The sequence below is a fragment of the Phacochoerus africanus genome, chromosome 5, assembly GCF_016906955.1.
Source record: "Phacochoerus africanus isolate WHEZ1 chromosome 5, ROS_Pafr_v1, whole genome shotgun sequence".
Taxonomy (NCBI): Eukaryota; Metazoa; Chordata; class Mammalia; order Artiodactyla; family Suidae; genus Phacochoerus; species Phacochoerus africanus.
The window spans coordinates 73,028,527-73,042,372 of record NC_062548.1 but is presented as its reverse complement, the minus strand read 5'-3'; the positions used below and the strand labels follow the sequence as shown (position 1 = coordinate 73,042,372).

The 13,846-nt window shown below is 47.9% G+C and overlaps 1 protein-coding gene across 4 annotated transcripts in view; it reads right to left on the bottom strand.

Moving 5' to 3' along the window:
- Positions 1-13,528, bottom strand: part of DCTN1 (dynactin subunit 1) — a 30,309-nt gene extending 16,781 nt beyond the window's left edge. For 2 of the 4 annotated variants that reach the window (XM_047781729.1, XM_047781728.1), the window contains exon 1: positions 13,261-13,501. The gene's annotated coding sequence lies outside the window, so the exon portion shown is untranslated. Of the gene's footprint in view, positions 1-13,260 lie in introns of all 4 variants that reach the window. The other 2 variants (XM_047781731.1, XM_047781730.1) reach the window with 2 other exon arrangements.
- Between the last annotated feature and the right edge of the window lie 318 nt (positions 13,529-13,846).

The window sequence follows — 13,846 nt, the reverse complement described above, 5'->3', positions numbered from 1 at the left end:
GTTCCCATTGTGGCTCCACTGATACCCAATTAGTATCCATCTGAGGATGCGGGTTCAATGCCTGGCCCCACTTAGTGGGTTAAGGATCCAGCATTGCTGTGAGCTGTGGTGTAGGTCGCAGACATGGCTCGGATCCTGGGTTGCTGTGGCTGTGGTGTAGGCCGGCAGCTGCAGCTCTGACTCAACTCCTAGCCGGGGAACCTCCATATGCTGCAGGCGAGGCCCTAAAGAGAAAAGCCTCAGATCAAGTGTGTCATCCTAATGTATAAAAGAAAGGCCCCAATTGGGATCCTGGCCTGAAAAAGGACCATAAATCACTTCCCAGTACCCCATTCTCAAGGTAAAGTGCCCCCTCTCTACTGCAAATTCCCTTTTTAAAAATATCAGTAATGTATTCTAAAACTTCTCCAAACTCCTCTGGAATCTACTAGAATTTTTAAGAGTTTGAATTTCATAACAAATCAGAATTCATTCATAGATCTGTGAATGTCAACCTGCATGGCCGCTTTCTCAGGAGCACTGCCCCCTAGGAGGGGAAGGAGGCTCAAGCAAATAACTCAGTTTAGATGAGGCTTCCTCCAACCGGAAGACAGGCGAGTCAGTGAGTGACCCCACAGACTCCTGTTCCCCTCCCCTCCTCCTTGGGGTCCAAATGGCTCTCTGAGGCCTCTCCCTTTCAGTGGCACACAACTGTGCCTCCTTCCAGCCCTTAAATCACCACCACTTCTTCCTGACCTGACTCCCCCACCCCCATCCACATACCCACCGTGACACTTCTAGATGCCCCACCAACCCATCAACCCATTTAACTTTCTTCCTCCCGGCCCAAGCCCTGTTCCATCAACTCTCTATCCACAAGTTTCGGTGGCCCTTCCCTCACACTATGTTGCTAGAAAAAGAACAGTAAGGCCAGGTAAATCAGGTACCTCGGGTCCCTGTAATTTGTCCCCCAGATTCTGCCCAGTGGTCCAAATGGATGGCTCACCACCCCATAAGTGGACAAGTCAAAGGAACAGACTAAACACTCCTCAGGAAGCTCTCAGCTTATGACATAACCGTGATGACAGGACAACATGAAATTAGGTCCCAGGGTTTAGAAGAAAATCACACCTAAGCCATTTTTAGCAACCACAGCTCCATGAACCAGGGGCCTTGCAACAAACAGATGAATGAGGCATCAAAAAGTGACAGCATGGCCCCGAAGACTCCACAGGGCTCCCTTCTGATGCCCCCACTTGGCTTCATAGGGGAGCCTGGCCAGAGCCAGTCACTCCCTACTCTCTTCCCAAAAGAGCTCATCCAGAAAGGTGAGGATGCCATTCCCAGGGCCTCCAGAACCCTAAATCATACCTGGGACAGCAGAATGGCTCTCATGGGCCTGACAACAAAAGGAACCGACAGTGATATAAGGACCGGCCCCAAACTCAGAGACTCTCTCCAACGTCCTAACCCTAAGAAGCCTCTCTGAACCAGGTGGACACAATAGTGGACACATATTCCATCTCGGCCAGAAGAGTGAGAAAGCAACAAAGTGACAAACAACAAAGCAGCTCTAAGGAAGGACTTCACTGAAAGATAATTCCAACCCATCCACCCCATTCAGAATCTTCAAGATAGCCGGGCCCCTCGGGAGCCTCTGGCCTGAGGTCCAATTAGAGTCAAAGGTCAGGCCTCGCCAGTACCCACAGAGGGCCCATGTCTGGAAAAGGAAGCCTGTGCAGCACAGCACCATCCGGGCTGCGAATGGCCCCAACCTAGCTCCTGCCTGTCTCCCCAGCCCCCACAGCAATGTCCACAGGCTCTCAGGCCTTCTCCAGAAGCCCTCCCAGGGCCATCCCGGAAACAGGGCCACTTACCCGGCTGTACACGTGCCTCTTGCTCTGGGCCATGGTGCTCACCCAGCCTCTCCCCCCTCCCCCAGCTGGCCAAAGACAGAGAGAAAAGGCAGAAACCTAGCCAGGAGGGTCAGGGCTCCAGGCCCTCATGGACAGACACAGAAGCTGGCAGGTGTGGCCCTTCCCAGTCCATGGATCCACTGGGTGGCCCACTGGGGTAGGGATGGGGACAGAGATGGGGGCTAAGGAGCAAGTCCTCTCTGCTGCTGGAGGATTCCTGAACCCAGAGACACCGAATCCTGCTTGCCAGCTGATGAGTCTCACTCTGCGCTAGTGCTGCTCTAGACTTGTCAGGAACCGTGCTAGCCTCTGGGTCCTAGTGCCCCCCTTCTTCACCTGGGCCAGACAAGAGGGACAGGGAATAAGGGGCTAGGCCCATGCCACAGACCCTCAATACTCACCTCTAGAGTACACTGTCCTAGGGCTGGGAGCACAGCCTGGTGGTCCTCCTAGTCTGCACCCCTTCACCATCACTGCTGCCCCCCAAACCTAGGATGTGAGGCCTCAGCAGACCCACAAGGATCAAGTGACACTTTAAAACAATCAGCTACCTAGGGCCTCCAGGCAGCCAAAATAAGGGTCCCTCATCCCCGTCTCTAGTGCTCTTCTTTCTCTCTCCCCTTTCTAAACTCTGGACTCAGGTCCAAACCCACATGATTAAGGTCTAGATTTCAATCTCACCCTGAGCCAGAGAAGCCAGGCCCCCTCCCCAACACACAGCAAAGGAAGGGCAGCAACAGAGACAACTTCACACACACACAATAAAGCAAGTCAAATTCCCCAGCTCCCAGCTTCTCCCTCTCAAAGGCAAAGGTTGCCATAGTCATTCTTCCTCCCTTCTAGTTGTTCAAAAAGACCAGGCTCTGAACCCCAAGAGTATCAAGTTCTAACAGGTTAGTAAGAGCAGCAGTCAGAGGCAGCATGCCATTTGTCCCTTACAGCATAAGGTCCCATCCACCTGAGCTACCTGCCCCCTGTACTCTTGGCCTTGCCTCCTAGAGATCTCCTTAACAGAGACAATGAAATGGTTTATTTTCTATATTTCACAAAATTTCTTTAATAACCCTGTATTACTTTTATAATTAAAAATGTTTGATAAGATTATGCATTCTAGTGAGACGTCTCCACAGAGCTATTACCATACCACTTCATTCATTTACCCACCTAACGAGGGCTGGAAACCAAGAGACCAGTGGCCCTGCCCCTACGTAGCCAACAAAGCTGTCCTGCTCCACTGGATGCAGTCTTGTCCGCACTGGGCTTCACTAGCCCAACAGGGTCTTCTTCCATTCCGCCCTCTTTTGAAGGCAGGCCAGATAGCCTAGTAGTAAAATGACAGCCAACAGCCAAGTATATGGCCCCCAAACACCTCTCCACAGCTCTGATTCTGGCCAAACCCCCTAGGAAACCATTTTTCTCCTCCCCTGCAAAATCTCCATGTTGGCCCCTCCATTGCCTCTTCACTATTACACAAGTGGGCAGGGCCATGCAGCTTGCTGTCATCTGGACTTCTGCATGATCAGAGCACTTTACAGTCTACAGAGCACCTTGAAAAAACAAGTGTATAGTACCTAGTAGCTATGTAAACTTGACCCAGGTACTTAACATCTCTGAGCCTCGATGTCCTCATCTGTCAATTTGGGAATGACCAAAGAACATCTCTGAGAGCTGTTGTGAGGATCAGCTGAGATAATCCATGTGAAATAGTTAGGACACTGTCTGGTATTCACTCAACAAAAGTCAGCTAATAACAAGATTATCATCATGTTTGGACATCACAATAACCCCCCAGAGAAGCAGGCCAGGAACAATGCTGACAAGGAAACTAAGGCTTAGAGAACTGAGCAACTTCCCTGAAGTTACACAGAAGACAAGGAGTGGAGCCAAAACTGGAACCAAAGCCTGAACCAGAACCCTCTGTGCTTTCTACTCTCCTTGCTGTTACCTCACATTATTTCTAGGCTTCCCGAGCCATGCCCTTCCTCTGGACCACACTACCCTCCAAGATTCAAAGGAGCTCATGTCTAAGAACAACATCCCAGCTCACTAACCACACAAGTCTATACAGTCACAAAAACTTTTGCATGATGCTGATTCTCCTCCTATGCAAAGGGAATATCACCTGCCATGGCTACCTTAATGAGGCTCCAATAAGATAAAGCACATAAAAGTGTCCTGTAAAAACTGCAGAACCTACCCAGGCCTTAAAATAAAAAGTCTAGACAACAAATAGTATAACCACAGAGAGGGGAAAGGTGCACGACAAGGAAAAGGGGTACCTGATTATGCCTTGAATTGTGAGTTGCTCTTTGATATGTGGAAAGGAAAGGCCTATAAACATTTTAAGTTGTGAATACAGTATGAGCAGAGATAGAAATAATTTTGCTTGACTGGGGAAAATTAAAGATGACTAGCTTAGCTGAAGTACAGAATTCTAAGTGAATTCTATCAAAACATAGGCCTTTTAAAGCAGAGCCCACTTTTTCTCTTTATGAACCCATCACTCATAGCTCATGGAGTCAAATATTTATTGACTGTATTAATATATTAATATCAAGATGTATTAGAAGGAAGGATGGATAGTCAGGGAATTTAACATCAGGTAGAGAGAAATGAATTGGATCCAATAACGACAGGAAGCCAGTCTCTTGCTGAGTAGGAAACTGGCATGATGAAAACTATTTTAGGAAGATCAAACAGGTGGCAGAGAGCAGGATGGAGTAGAAGCAAGAGCAACTTGGTAAAGACAGGGATAATAATAATAGCAAGGAGGTCATGGCAATAACGAGCAAGGGGTGAGGGGGTCTGAACCAGGCTCATGAGAGAGAAAGACAGAGAGACAGAGAGAAGAGGAAATGGACCAACTCAGAGACAATACAAAAAAGCCCTGGAGTTCCCGTTGTAGTGCAGCGGAAGCGAATCCAATTAGGAACCATGAGGTTGGGGGTTCAATCCCTGGCCTTGCTTAGTGGGTTAAGGATCTGGCATTGCCGTGAGCTGTGGTGTAGGTCACAGATGCAGCTCGGATCTGGCGTTGCTGTGGCTCTGGTGTAGGCCGGCAGCTGCAGCTCTGATTCGACCCCTAGCCTGGGAACCTCCACATGCTGCTAGTGTGGCTCTAAAGAAAAAGAGGAAAAAAAAAAGCCCTGAGAAGGCCCTATGATAGATCAAATATAAGGAAGGAAGCAGCAGGCCTGTGTGGGTTCTGCAAATAGACAGACATGGATACAGTTTTGGCTTTCCTATTTCCTCTGGATATTTTCAGAGCCCCCCAGTTACCTCATCTGAAAAAAAAGGGGAAAACAAGGCCTATCCCACAGGGCTGTTGTGATGATTAAACAGGACTGAAGTAAAGCATTAACACAGTGCCTAGCATAGAATATGTGTTTAACAATTGTAGATACTGTCTTCATCATTACTGAGAGGGTACATCAATGACAATTTGTACACATTAGGAATTCAAATGTTGCATGAATAAATGGATGGATGAATGAATGTATGAATAAGTAGAGGAATGAATAAACTTGGAGTTTTCAAGCAGGAGTAATGGAAGGATGATGACTGATAACGGAATTGGGAAGGGAAACTGAACATGTTAGGAGAGAGAAAATGTTTTGTTCTTATGGCCTTCTTTGGGGCAAATTTAACTGTGACCACTAACTCATATATTTCATGATCTCCTTCCAAAATTAACCCATGATGCAGACAACACAGATTCCATTATCTCCATGCTACAGGCAACTGGGTCTGCAAAGCCAAACAATTCACCCAAGTCCCATAGCCAATAAACAGCAGGGGGGCACATCTGACTAGCTGTACAGCTAAATGACCCTTTGACAGCACTCCTCGGCACCAAACCATGTCACACAGGACAACGCTGAGTTACATGTTACCTAAGCCAGAAGATAGAGACTCCCTAGATTTCTAATCCATTTTCCTCCCCAATAATACTAAATACTGCTAAAAAGTCTAGGAAAATGGGAAAAGAGAAGGGAAAAAAAAAAATCTCTGTGTCGGATAAATAGGTTACCAGTGGTCTTGAAGAACATTTCAGAACTGACAGGAAAACAAGTAGATTACTGGGAATTAAGGAAGAACTAGAAAGGAGGAAAAGTGTCTTTGACACCTGGCCTGTACTATTTCTACCCCGTTTTTACTGGCACCCCAGCATCCTTTGAGCCCTGGACCTCCTCTTGTCTCACCTCACTCAACCTTGGTCCTGGGCTAACCCAACTGTCTGCTTTCTCTGGTCCCACCTGCTGAGGTGTGAAATCCAGGATGTCTCGCAGCAGGATCCACACACATGAACTAAACTACATTAGGCACTGGGTGTTTTCATTTGGTTGTGAAGAGATAAAATGAAACATAATGGTAATTAGTAGGCTACAGATTTTCTTAAAACTAGGCTGAAGTCGTCCATATTTAAAAGCACTAGTAGGGACGGGCCAAGTGTGGACGTTAAGTCCCTCAGGAGTCAGGAAAGGCAAGGGGAACAGGAGCTTGGAAGGCTCAATTCCAGATGTACATAGGAACCCAGAAAGAAGACACTCATAAGAGTCTTTCTTTCATCCCTAGGTTCTACTCCGGTACCTGCCTTGTAGATCTCAAACGGATAGGACCTAGACCCTAAATGGACTTTCTTTACCTCTCCAGCTCCTCATTTTCCCCAGAAATGTCTGCAGCTCGCTCTTAATCTGAATACAGCTCTATCCCATCCCCCGGTATCCCTCTCCCCCAAGAATACCCAGTGATGCCAGGCCCACCTCCACAGGGCCGAGACCTCCAAGAGCCAGGAAGGAAAGCTACACAATGTGCCTCACTTATCCACAATGATGGAACGTCTGCAGGAAGGCAACAGGCACTTGAGTGCAGCCCTGTACTCAAGAACTGCAACCCTTCTGGAGCTAGTAGGAGCCCTATTTAACAGTCTATTCCAAGTTCCTGCTGCTTCCTCCCTCCCATGAATCAACCAGTAAGTCCCTGGCACTAGGACCCTGCAGAGAGGGAACCCTGAGCCTGCGCTCTAAAGAGAGAGATGCACCATTTCACAACTTCAGCAAAAGCCAAAGCAGCCAACAAAGCCACAGCCACCTCGGCTGTGCTGGGCTCTGCCTTTTGGGCAGCTCACCGGCCACTCCCCAGCAGAGCGTTCTGTCCTTTCTCTTTTAAAAGCCACGTCATCATCTGATCATAATGGAAATCAATCTCCTCAAGTCACCACGCAAAGGCGTCTCCATGGCAACCTCAAGAGGAAGGACACAGAAATGATGCTCCAGTGGCTGAAGCAGAAAAAGGTAAGTCCATCCGTTTCTCTTCCATCCATGCCATCTCACCATTCTCCCCTTTCACTCGAGTCAAGTGTGCAACTTACTTACCTACTAATTCTATCTATCATACCAGTGGGGAAAACACAAAAGGTGAGTTAATAATCCATGCTATCATGTAAGGTTTAGGTCTGCCTAGTCCCAAACTGGCAAAAAATATTCTTTTTCTGGATGACTGAGACAAGACCTCTTTTCTTATTTACCATCTCAAGTGACACAGTCTCAGCCTGCAGGATCTAACAAATCATTATCAGTCACTTGTCTCTCTAGTCAGGTGGCTGGGAAATCACACAAGGACTTCAGAGTTCCCTACGTAGTTGCAAAAAGACAGCAGCAAGTGACCCCACCACCCTGCTCATCATGTCACCATCATACCCATAGACTCCCTCCTTAGCAGCCCTAAACTCCAGCCCCTCAAGGACCAGAAACTGAGAGTTGGGAATAAATGTCTGTCTTTCTCTGATGCTTCAAGGGAAGGAATGCCATTTCTGCAGAGATAAGAAATTCATCAAACATGGATACTAAGTGTAAGTAATCCTCCATGCCTTAATTTCCTCTTCTGTACAACAGGAATAATAACAATACCTTTCTAACAGGGCTGTTGTCTGAATCATATGAGAAGGACTGAAAAGCACTTAGAAGAGTGCCTGGTACAAAGCACTCAATAAATGTCGGCCTTAATTATTATGAGAGGAAAGAGAGGCCTACAGCGCAGGATTCAAGTTCAGAGGGCACTCGACATTCTTGGGACATAGCTCAAATCTTCCCTTTCCTCTCTGGACAGCTGTTTCAAGCTTCCCCCACCACTCTCAAGCCTCTGTTCCTGTCCGAGTCCACACCAGGGCCCCCACCCCTCAGCAGATAACTTTGCTCAGGGAGAATATTGAGCCTATGAGTCCTATTACAAAGACTTCCTTTGCAAATTCAGATGTAGCCATCACTGCCTCTTTCCTCCTCCGTCCTTTCTTTTCTTCTGTCATTCCTCTTCACAAGAATTTGTGTCCCCTTTTCAGAGTCAACACTCCCCTGTCTGAGGACCTATTTAGCAGTCATCTTTGCCTTTGTGCCTTTAAATGCGACCTCTCTGCTGGCTCTTACACATCATCTGATAACCCACACTCAAGACCTCCAGGAAAATCTGTCTCTAGTCTCTGTCACAAGGTGCCACCATCTCCCTTCCTTCCCTGCTAAACCACTCAAAGTGAGTATATTCTCCCTAATCCTCGCTTGCCGTCCACTCTTCAATCCAGCTGGCTCCCATCCTTATGGCTCCACTGGAGCTGCTCCCACTAAAAAAATAAGTCCTGGTGACTGCAATTTCAAGTACATTTTCCAAACTGCAGCAATAGAGGCTGCCAATTCTCTTCCTGCAACTTTTCCCTCTGTAGCTCCGGGGACAACACTTTCTCTTACCTGGCCCACCAGTCCTTGTCATCTCCTCTGTCATCTTCAGCCTTCCGTAAGTGTGGCTGGACTCAGCCATTCCAACAGCATCAACTACCACTTACACCTAACACCCCTAGGCACAGACTCTCTCCTGAACTCTAGACCCACGTTCCCACTTGCCTGCTAAATGCCAGAGACCCCACCTCAAATTCAACATGATGCAAAACACATGGTATCTTCCCCCCAAAATCTTCCTTGTCTTTATTCACTCTTTACTGCTGGCACCACCAGCCACCCAAAATAGAAAACTGAGTCATCCTCAACAACTCCCTCTCTCTTGTTCTCAACAACCAATTAGTCGTTACAGCAGGTGAACCTCTGTCTCTACAGTCTCGCTGATTTATTCCCTTTCCCACCCCCACTGACCTAATCCTTAATTCAGCCCAAAGCCAAGTCTAGGTTCCAAGAGTCTCCTGATGTTCCTGATCCAGAGTCTCCCCTTTCAGTCTATTTCCACAATCAGCTTCCCCAAATACAATCACATCACCTCCTTGCTTAAAAACCTCCAGTGGCTTCCCTCCCACAAAACTGAATCTTAGCACAAAACCATAGGCCATTAAAAACCTGGCCTTGGAGTTCGTGTTGTGGCTCAGCAGAAACAAACCCAACTAGTATCCATGAGGATGTGGGTTCAATCCCTGGCCTCACTCAGTGTGTTAAGGATCTCGCATTGCCCTAAGCTGTGGTGTAGGTCGCAGACTCCACTTGGATCTGGCGTTGCTGTGGCTGTGGTGTAGGCCGGCAGCTGAAGCTCCGATTCAACACCTAGCCTGGAAACCTCCACATGCCGAGAGTGCGGCCCTAAAAAATAAAAGAATCTGGCCTCATTACGCATCTAATCTCATCATTCACCTCTCCTTTGATCCCAAACTTGTATTCCAGCCACCTGGATCTACCCATCTTAGGCCTCTGCAAATGCCACAAACGTCATCAGGTCTTTTCTATCATCAAAGTTTAACTTAATTCTCACCTCTTCACTGAAGATTCACCTCATATCTCCATGTGGAGGTGGTCATTCCTTCCTCTGCCCTTATACAGCACTTTGGAAATACCTCTATAATATTACATTTTATTTAAAATAGCGTTTCTCATCCCATCGTGAGTTCCCTCAGGGCAAAGACTTTTTATACATCTCAGTATCCTAAGCACTGAACACAGAAGACGTGCAGTGCTGAAGAGAAGGCTATACAAACACAAGGCTCTATGGATACACGTTGGCTCTGACAGGTTTCCCAGAGACATCAGGGGGTAAACTTAACAGTCGTGTACACATACCCCAGCAGAGGCAGCTCCTTCTGCTCCATATAGGAGGCTAAGAAACTGAAAGTGCAGGGACAAATCCAGGTCACATGGATTTTGGTAGTGACACTAGATCTCAATCTCATATGCTTCCAGGGTAACCACAGAGAGAGACCTCTAGGCTCTAGGAAAAGTGCAGATCTTCTGGAAAATAGCTTTTAGTGAGGGCTTGGGCATGACAAGGGTCCAGTCTCTGTTTCAATGAAGCCTTCAGTGGACATACAGGAGCTTGGGGAGGTGAAACTGGACAGCCAATTTGTCTATCAGCCAGGTGCAACTAGTACTAACCAGAACTTCAAAAGAAAAGTTATATAGGAGTTCCCGTCGTGGCGCAGTGGTTAACAAATCCGACTAGGAACCATGAGGTTGCGGGTTCGGTCCCTGCCCTTGCTCAGTGGGTTAACGATCCGGCATTGCCGTGAGCTGTGGTGTAGGTTGCAGACGCGGCTCAGATCCTGCGTTGCTGTGGCTCTGGCGAAGGCCAGTGGCTACAGCTCTGATTCGACCCCTAGCCTGGGAACCTCCATATGCCACGGGAGCGGCCCAAAGAAATAGCAAAAAGACAAAAAAAAAAAAAAACTTATATAAAACCAAATTTAGGGTCTCCAGGATGGCGAGGACCTTAAGATAACTTTGAATCAGTCAGCTGCTCAGTACTTACCCCCTTGGGGGACACTGAGGATCCAGCTCCCATTTCCCTTGCTATGGGACAGATCACCCAAGGCCCCACACACTCCCCAGTACCTGTAGACAGGCTAAATAACCTAGGAATCCTCTACTATATTCCCTCCCAACTCGTAACTCCAGGCAGCCACTAGCAATGATAGATACGGCACTTGTCAGTTATGTATTATGATTTTCCCAACAATTCTGACTCCTCCCTAACAACTTCTTTTCCTTTGTATCCTCATTCTCAAGCAGGCCCAACTTATCAATTCTTCCTCAGTATTGCCTCCTGCAGCCTTCCTTTCTCCCCATTACCACTGTCATCACTTTGGTCTGCCATGTAATACCCCTGAGAATTAAGGCAAATCATTTATCCTCTTTGGTGCCTCATTTATAAATCAGGGAAACAGCTGACCTGTCTACCTCACAGGAAAGGTAGTCTGAGAAACGTTCTCTAATCTGTAAACTGTTACACATAAATAAAAGGCGTTACGATGATCATCAGCCTAAGTCTTCTTTACTGATAGGTGAGGCATATCTGGCTCCCTGGCTCTCTCCGTCCCCATTTCCAATCACATCATACACCACGGCAAGAAAATACACACTCTAAAAAATTGCTTTGCCTAAAATCTTTCACTGACACACCACTTCTTATTTTAATCAAACAAGCCTGGATCTGACATATGCAGTGTCATCTCTGCACCACGATCAGCTGCTTAGAATGTTTTCTCCAGTTGTGTAGGCTCCACCCATCCCTCAAAGTCCAGCTACAGCCTCACTACACTCCACAAAGAAGGACTGAATTTAAGAGAGAGGGATGTGAAGCAATGTCATGGTAGAATAAAAGATAAATCGGTTTGGGGAAAACTTGGTAAAAACACTGTCATCTCACATTTTAAGAGTCATCTCTTTAAAGAGAGATTGTACTTTTTTATCTGTTTGATGCTAAAAGATAACCTGGGACCAAGAGGATGGAAGATACAGAGATGTATTTTAGCAACATGAAAACTTTCTTTATTATGCTATCCCAAGATGCAACAGGATGCCTTACATGCAGTAAATTCCCATAATTAGAAATGCTCAAGCCCAAATTGGCCATTGGGCAAGGATATTTTATTTATTTACTTATTTATTTACTTATTTACTTTGCTTTTGAGGTCCACATCCACAGCATATAAAGGTTCCCAGGCTAGGGGTCTAATGGGAGCTACAGCTGCCAGCCTATGCCACAGTCACAGCAACGCCAGATCCTTAACCCACTGAGCGAGGCCAGGGATTGAACCAGCAACCTCATGGTTCCTAGTCGGATTCATTTTCGCTGCGCCATGACGGGAACGCCCAAGGATATTTTAGATGGTGTTCAACTCTCACAAGAGTAACTGGACTGGAATCACATTTTAGATCTGAGAGGAACCTTAGAGATCTTCTAGGCTAGCCTCCTACTTTATAGGCCTTGACAGGGGACGTGATCATTCAAGGCAGCACAGCTTGTTCTGGAAAGCAGGGATCAGAGCTCCGTGTCTGTCAATCCAGTGATCTATACCCCTGCCACTCAAAGTGTGCGGTCTATGGACGAACAGTGTCAGCATCACCTGGGAATTTGTTAAAAATGTAGAACCAACCAATGCATATACCATTAAAATTCAAAAGGCACTGACCTACACTGCCCCTTCCAAACCTTGAGTTTCTGATTCCAGAACTCCATTTCCCAAACTGCTGCATATGTTAAACAGAGGCAACCCCTGAGAATAACAGCATTTTCCATTCAAATTTGGGAAACTCTCCAGACTATACTCTCAGTGGGAAATTCGTGGAAAATATCATTAGCATATTGAAAGCTCTGAAATACTCTCTAGTAGAGAAAACTAAACATCTCTGAGCACAAAATGCCTTTTAGAACAAAAAGTTATCGTTAGCTACAATCGTTAACATCCGGGGTGGCTTGGGCTTTAGCAGTACACCAGGTAACGCCAATCTCCACCTCATAGAGTCCTGACTCTCAGTACCTTAAGGATCAGTACGTGGTCAAGACGGGCTTGCTGCTCTCCTCAGTGTAATAAATGAGAGTAAGTTTCTAAGCCATCGCCTCTTTAAAAACAGCGGAGTTTCTCATCTGCATGATTTAGCCGTGGGGATGCGCAAGATGACTGTTCTAGGGTCATCCTGCCAGTTAGGGCGGGCCCCAGAAATGAGAGACACAGACACACCAAACGCATGTCCAGACCCCCATGCTTGGGGCCTCTATTTTTTTTTTTTTTTTTTCCTTTCTGTTTAACACAACTTCTCAACCGTGTGCCCCGCAGGAAACCTGTAGCTCCGAATGGGTTCAGGGGTGCCTCGGGCGCTCCCAGGAAAGGAGGTGAACCCTTGCAGTTCTGGAGGAATTCGGAGGCGCAATCACTCGGACCCCGGGAGAATACCGCCAGGCTGAAGAGCTCAGGTGGGTCGGACCGGCCCAAACCCAAGTGAGCACCCACCCCCCCCGACCCCGGCCCACCCCCGCCGTCCCCCGCCCCGCACACTGGGCTCCCGACTGTGCTCTAGGCGAGCGCCGAGGCCCCAGAGCACCGCCAAGAGCCTCGCCAACACCGTGGGGGAGGAGGCGGTTCCCAGGGTCGCCGCCTCCGTACCTGTCCTGTCAGGGGCTCCGCGCCCGGCTCCGGGCCCCACCGGCGACCGACGCCCAAGCCCTAGCTGGGCCCGCCTATCCCGCATCGGCTGCCCGCAGCGCCGCCCGATCCCTGCGGGCGCACCCCAGACCCCCTCGCCGCTGAGGCCCTGAAGCGCTCTGGGTCGGGGGAACACGTTACTCTTCCCCGAAGACCACCCGCATTTAAAAACTGCGCGCTGAGCGCGGCCGAGGAGACTTCGATCAGGCACAAAGCTGGACACCTGGAGAGAAATAGGCGCGTGCGCACTGCGCGTGGGAAGGCGATTAGGACCACAGGAGAGAGGCCAGCGGCGGCCAGCTCCCTCTCCCGGCAGAGGGGAGGCAAAGGACTCCTTTGCGTTGAGCATGTGTGTCCCCTAGAGGGTCGCTGCTCTCTTGAGTGCGAAGCCGCTAACGAAAACAGTATCGATAAACCGTATTTCGCCAAGTAGTTGAGGGAGAGAATAAATTTTGCTGTTGTTCAGTATTATCCATCATATGGGGATTCAGGCATTCTAAGACATGATGAAAATATAAAATAATGCAAATGTACATAATAGAATTTT